This window comes from Protopterus annectens, chromosome 8.part0 (assembly GCF_019279795.1).
Source record: "Protopterus annectens isolate FY-2018-M chromosome 8.part0, PAN1.0, whole genome shotgun sequence".
Classification (NCBI taxonomy): domain Eukaryota; kingdom Metazoa; phylum Chordata; order Ceratodontiformes; family Protopteridae; genus Protopterus; species Protopterus annectens.
This window is the reverse complement of record NC_056741.1, coordinates 1,853,419,835-1,853,425,834: the sequence shown is the minus strand read 5'-3', so window position 1 is coordinate 1,853,425,834 and position 6,000 is coordinate 1,853,419,835. Positions and strand designations below refer to the sequence as shown.

General features: G+C 46.0%; 1 protein-coding gene across 1 annotated transcript in view; it reads left to right on the top strand.

Moving 5' to 3' along the window:
- LOC122808574 (C-type lectin domain family 18 member A-like) overlaps positions 1 to 6,000 on the top strand; it is a 694,180-nt gene that overhangs the window by 585,366 nt on the left and 102,814 nt on the right. The window lies entirely within an intron of this gene.

The following is a 6,000-nucleotide window of genomic DNA, read 5'->3' as shown; positions in this document are numbered from 1 at the left end:
CCAATTCACTTATTGGACATCCGACCCAGGCCCTCCTTGATGCATGATTGCATTACCCATCATTCCTCCCCCACCCTAATCTTCACATACACAACAACCACCCCTTCTATGGTGAATTAGGGTAATATTAATTGTTATAATACCAGAGCTGCATGTGTTTTGTGTACACTCCAATTCCTTTGAAGTGCTTCTGTGTCACAAAGTGTGTTCATAGATGTTTATATATACGGCTATTGATGTAACTGTATAATATATATCTCTGTCTCTCTCTCTCTGTCTCTCTCTCTATATATATATATATATATATATATATATATGTGCAGACATCACTGATATATATATATATATATATATATATATTTCGTATTAGTTTGTAACAGTAATACATTTGTAGACTGGAATGTGTTGGTTCACAAACTATAGTACATTACAATGTACTGTACATATGTACACAAAGTCAGTGTCCCATTTGTGATCATTACAGTGAAATGCGTATGGTATAAGGTGTAGTCTCAAGACCATGAAACATGTGTACACCTCGGATGGCTTAGTGGTACGTCCCATGACTATAGTGTGCATGGTCCAGGGTTCGACACCTGCGATGCTTCACAAATGTTTTTTACTGCAGAATAAGGCTCATTTAAGCAGTTGTAAGCATGTTTAAAAGTGTTTGTTTGCCATTATAGCAGCAGTTAAACACAGTTAAACAAACTTTGTAACCTATAACCTGTGTGTGTAAACACGGCCACATCCGCTAACTACTCCGGATATACACATGTCAGTGATGTAACATCTCACTATGTGCTGACATAACATTACATTCTCTGTTGACTGCACTCTCCTACACACATGGATTTATATGGGTGATTCAAACGTTTATTATACAGACGATTACTACCTATATATGTAAGCTGTGATTAAGGTATACTTTTGCACATGATAAACATCCCTGCCTTTATCGGGATTATAACCTCGAATGCACAGATACTATGCAGATGCTGTAACCATTACACTGTTGACATTGACATTGCTTCCGCCTATTTCCTATTTAGATGATTTCTATGTGTAAGCGAGGGTAAGCAAAGGGTGGGAGCCCCAAAACTCACTGAGCTTCACGTAGTCTTGAAACAACAACATATAACAAATGTACTGTGAGACAATACATTACATTCTTAACTACATTAGGCATAGCCCCTCACTGACACACTTCAAGGGAAACCATGTTGTGTGAATGGGTAACAGACTATACACCCCTGGGATCATGTGTCCCAGAACCATGCAGCCAGGGGGTGGGGGAGCCTGTCCAGTTTGATAGCTGCAAGACCTGTTGGGGGAATTGAATGTTGTTGAATTGCCACATTAACATGCCCTCTTTAGATCACTAAGTGCCCCTATCACCCTCCAAAACCCCAGTCTTCAACAGCTTCCAGCAACTCTGCCTGGAATTGCTTCATTGGCTATGCTTGACAGAGGCACATTTGCTTCATCAATGGTGCAGGGAAGGCCAACACACTGTTGCTATGCTTCTAATTGCCCTTGGGCAGATAGATAGTAGGCTATCTGTGAACCTCTAACGTGCAGGCCATCACAGCCATAATATGTGAATAAACAGACCTTCAGATCACAATATACAGTGTAAACTCACCATGTAGTCAGGAAACAGTTAAGTACAGCAAGAACATATAGAACACTGACACTTAGTCTCTCCAAAAGCCTATCTTGGAAGCTAGAAGACTTGTATAAGTTTAAGGCTTTCTATTGCTTACCAGTAGGTTAACTACAGGGGAGATGAAAAACAAGCACAGATGGGGAACATGCATGCAATGATACCATACCGGCTTATGTGTCAGCCTTACACTTTGGAATACTGGCCAAGGCTATTGGCACCCCCATGGTGCCTTATTTAGGAGAGTCTCGAAGGTGAATACCAGCTCCATAAACAGCCCAATAGCAGATTCAATGAGGATTATGCTACTCAACACCAGGGGTTGTGATCACAACATGCATGCACTCATAGCACTCCTCAGGATGGACAACATCAGCATCTGTGCATTAACTGAAATCTGTCTTAAGGCTCCTGAGAGCACACCAGCACTACCAGACTACAACCCATACCACACATTTCAGCCACAGAACATGGACTGACAGACATGGAGGGCTGTATCCATATTCATCAGGGATACCTACGCCTCCAGGTTAGTGGGGCAGCATGATACCTCTGTGATCATCCATGTGCAGCTGACATCAGCCACAACTGCACTGTGGAATGTGGCCTGCTACAGATCACCTTCCATGATCCAGGACCTCCACTCCACCTACCTGGAGACAGCAGTCCTAACGCACACCCTGGCATTGGTCGATGCCAACTACCATACCATTAACTGGGAAACATACTCCGGTACTCACTTCCAGGACCAGCGCTTCCTGGAATGTATCACCTCATATGCCCTGTATCAGGTGGTAACCTCCCTAATGTGGGGTGGAAACTACTAGATGTGGTCATCATCAACATGGGCAACAGGTGCACCACAGTGGAGGTTAACTGGTGATTGGTTAGATCTGACCATGAACTACTCACTGTTTCCACACCCTAGCATCTCCCCCACCCATGGAAACCACAGTGTATACCTTTCCTACAGCTAAATTTACACTACTAGTGACAGGGGTGGGGGGTTTCACAGCCCTCATGCTAAGGGGAAACACTGCTGAAGATACAGACAGATTTACAAATGCAGTCTATAAGCACCTACATGCATGTATGGATCATGCCATCACTGGTAAACCAAGACTCACTACTTCTAGACAAGGACACCAGTCTGGTGGACCTGTGCCATAAACAGGCTATACTACAGATGTAGGACAGTGTTCCAGACACACAGCAAATCCCACGAAGGGCAAACATCCGTGACCACTATTAGTATGATACGTAGGTCCCTCATGACATCATCCAAGGCTAACATCAGCAGGAGAATATGCAAGGATTCGAAAGATAACCACAAAGCCTTCTTTGGCTATGTCAAAAATCTACATGGTGACACACAGATTTGCACTGTGCCTGTGAAATATAACACAAAATATGCTGACCTTACTGATATCGCCAATATCCTTGCAGATACATTCGGTGCATACTTCACCCCCTAAAGAGCCCACAACACAACCTGAAAGGTACAGTATCCCAACTTTCAGAGACACACAGGTGGAAATGGCCCTCTCTAACAGCAGAACACATCATCAATGGAGGCAGATTTTGACCCAGACTGCATCTTACAAACTGTACAAGACAACCTGCCCCCCACCTAATTAAGCATTTCTACCTCAACCTCTCCACAGGCTACATGCCCCATACAATGGCGCCTGGCAACGGTTATTCCACTCCATCAAGGTGAAATCACAACTGACCATGGTAACTACCACCTCATAAGCCTGACTAGCCTGGTCTGCAATGGTATGGTTCGCATCCTCATGGCACTCATTAACAATGACATTGGTAACCTTCGAACACTTGACCCAACCCAGGTCAGCTTAGTTGAGTGCAGTTCATGCCTACTGAACCTATTTGACGTCTTACATACAGTTACCAAGACATTAGATGATGGGGGAGGTGGTTCACACATACTACCTGGACCTCACCAAGACTTTTGACACCATGCTCCACTCAGGTATTATTGATAAACACACCAGCCTGTACATTCACCCATACATCACAGGTTGGGTTGCCAACAGGCTTACACACAAAAGCCACATGGTACAACTAGCGGTCTCCAGGTCCAACTCTTGAATAGTCACAACTGGTGTCCCACAGGACTCAGTCCTGGGAGCCCTATTGTTTGGCATATACGTCTCAGATGTACAGGCAAACACAGGTAGACTACAGCAGACCATGTCTGGCAATGACTGCAAACTGGGAGCGATGATTGATAGTCCAGTTGACATGGTCATCCCTCAAGGGGCCTCACAGAGTACGTCACAGGGTGCCAATGACATGGCCCCCAGCCAAGTGCTACTAACTACATGGTCATTCCATTGTGGAATTGGCACCCACATATTAACACATGAGCGGCAGCCACTTTAATACAGACGAGGTAATGGGGTATCTGGGGACTAAGGTAGATAGTGATCTCCCCTTTGACAATCATATCTCCACAGTAGTTAGGACATCCTTCTATGTAGGCCATCTGATTACTAAAGGATTCCCATCTAGACATACTGGGGTCATAGTGCCCCTTTACTCATCACTCATCAGTCCCATCATAGGGTATAATAACCCATGTGGGATGTACCTCAGAGGACACAACAGCTGAGGGGTCCATGAATGTACCTCACCAAGGGGAATACTGGCCTCCAACATATGGCCTATGCAGCCGGACTGAATAAACTCCTGCTTTACTCAGTGGCACCTCATTTACCCAGAGATGATCTCTGCTGGCCAACACAGCCATGTCGAACTCAGGCTTGATGGATATGCTCCACCTATGGGAATCCATGTCACAGTGAGCCACACACTGTAGTGAGCTGACCTTGCCACAACAATAACCAGAAGATGCTGGAGGGACAGCTTCCTGTCACAGACTCTCCCCATACTTTGGAACAACATCCCTAACTATATTACACAGAGCCCCTCACTAACACTCTGCAAGAGAAACCTTGAAGGGTGGATAGGGAACAGTAGATGCACCCCAGTGATCCTGCCATTGGCTCTGCTCCACAGAGGGAAGGTTAATGAATCAATGGGGTGTCAAAAGCCGACTCATTTGGCTGGCCTTATGAATGGCCTCTGGCAGTGGGCCAAGTACCTACCTATGAATCTATACATACAGTATCTGCATATGCTGATAGCTTAATTTACTGTTCAGGTGTTGACTTACCTTGTGCCAGTGGCTGTTGTGTGTGCAATAGTTGAGGGCTGCCTATGTTGGATGCACACAGTAGACTGCCTATACATGACAATTTAAAGGTAGTCTTGTGTGTGTGCCATCTATTTTTACTGTGTGTGCAGGTGGAGAAAGGTGTCAGTCCCTAGGTGCCTACACTGTCAGTGTTTGTGCTATACATTCCCTCTTTGCCAAGGCATGGGCATACTGGGCATGCCTCTGGGGCTGGCTCAGGGTGTTCATGGTCTGAGTACCTCTGTGCCTGTGGGGCCCTTGCCAATGGTGGTGGGCTATGAGGGCCTTCACCATTCTGTCCCCACTGCAGCTGTTTCCACAGGACCATATTGTGTAGCATGGCACACACTATGAAGATGTGGGCACACATGCCTGGAGAGTACTGCAAGGCTCCACCAGATATGTCCAAGCAACGGAACCTTGATTTCAGCATCCCAAACACACGCTCTATGATGATTCTGGTTTGTGCGTGTGCCTCATTATGGCATTCCTGCATGGGTGTGTGTGCATTTCTGATGGGAGTTATCATCCATGGTTCCAGTGCATAGCCAGCATCCCCCACCAGGTGGCCATTTGGGATGTCCCCCCTGGCAAATAACCGATACAGCTGTGAGGCATGCCAGATGTGGGAGTTGTGATAGCTTCCAGGGCTGCCAGCACACATATCCATGATAATGCCCTGGGCATTGCACACGACCTAGCAGTTGATGGAGGGGTATCCCTTGTGGTTTATGTAGCACCTACCCTGCTCACTGGGTGGTGACTTGATGTGTATGTGTGTGCAGTCTGTTGCAGCCAATACCTCTGGGTATACTGCTACATGGCGGAAGAGACGCATATTGCTGGCCAACTCCTCCTGCGTTCGGGAGAAGTATATGTGCTCATTGGCATGTGGAAACATGGTATCCAGAAGCTGATGCCTGTGAGATACCCATGATATCCCCAGTTGGTTTATGAAAGGTACCTGTAGCTAGTATTCTCAGGCTTACACATACCTTTGTATCCAGTGGTATGGGTTCCCCTCTGTTTGTTCTGGCTCTGAGGCATGGCCGGCACAGCTCCAGTAGGGTGTCCCTGTCCACCCTGTAATGCTCTACTATCTCCAGATCATGTA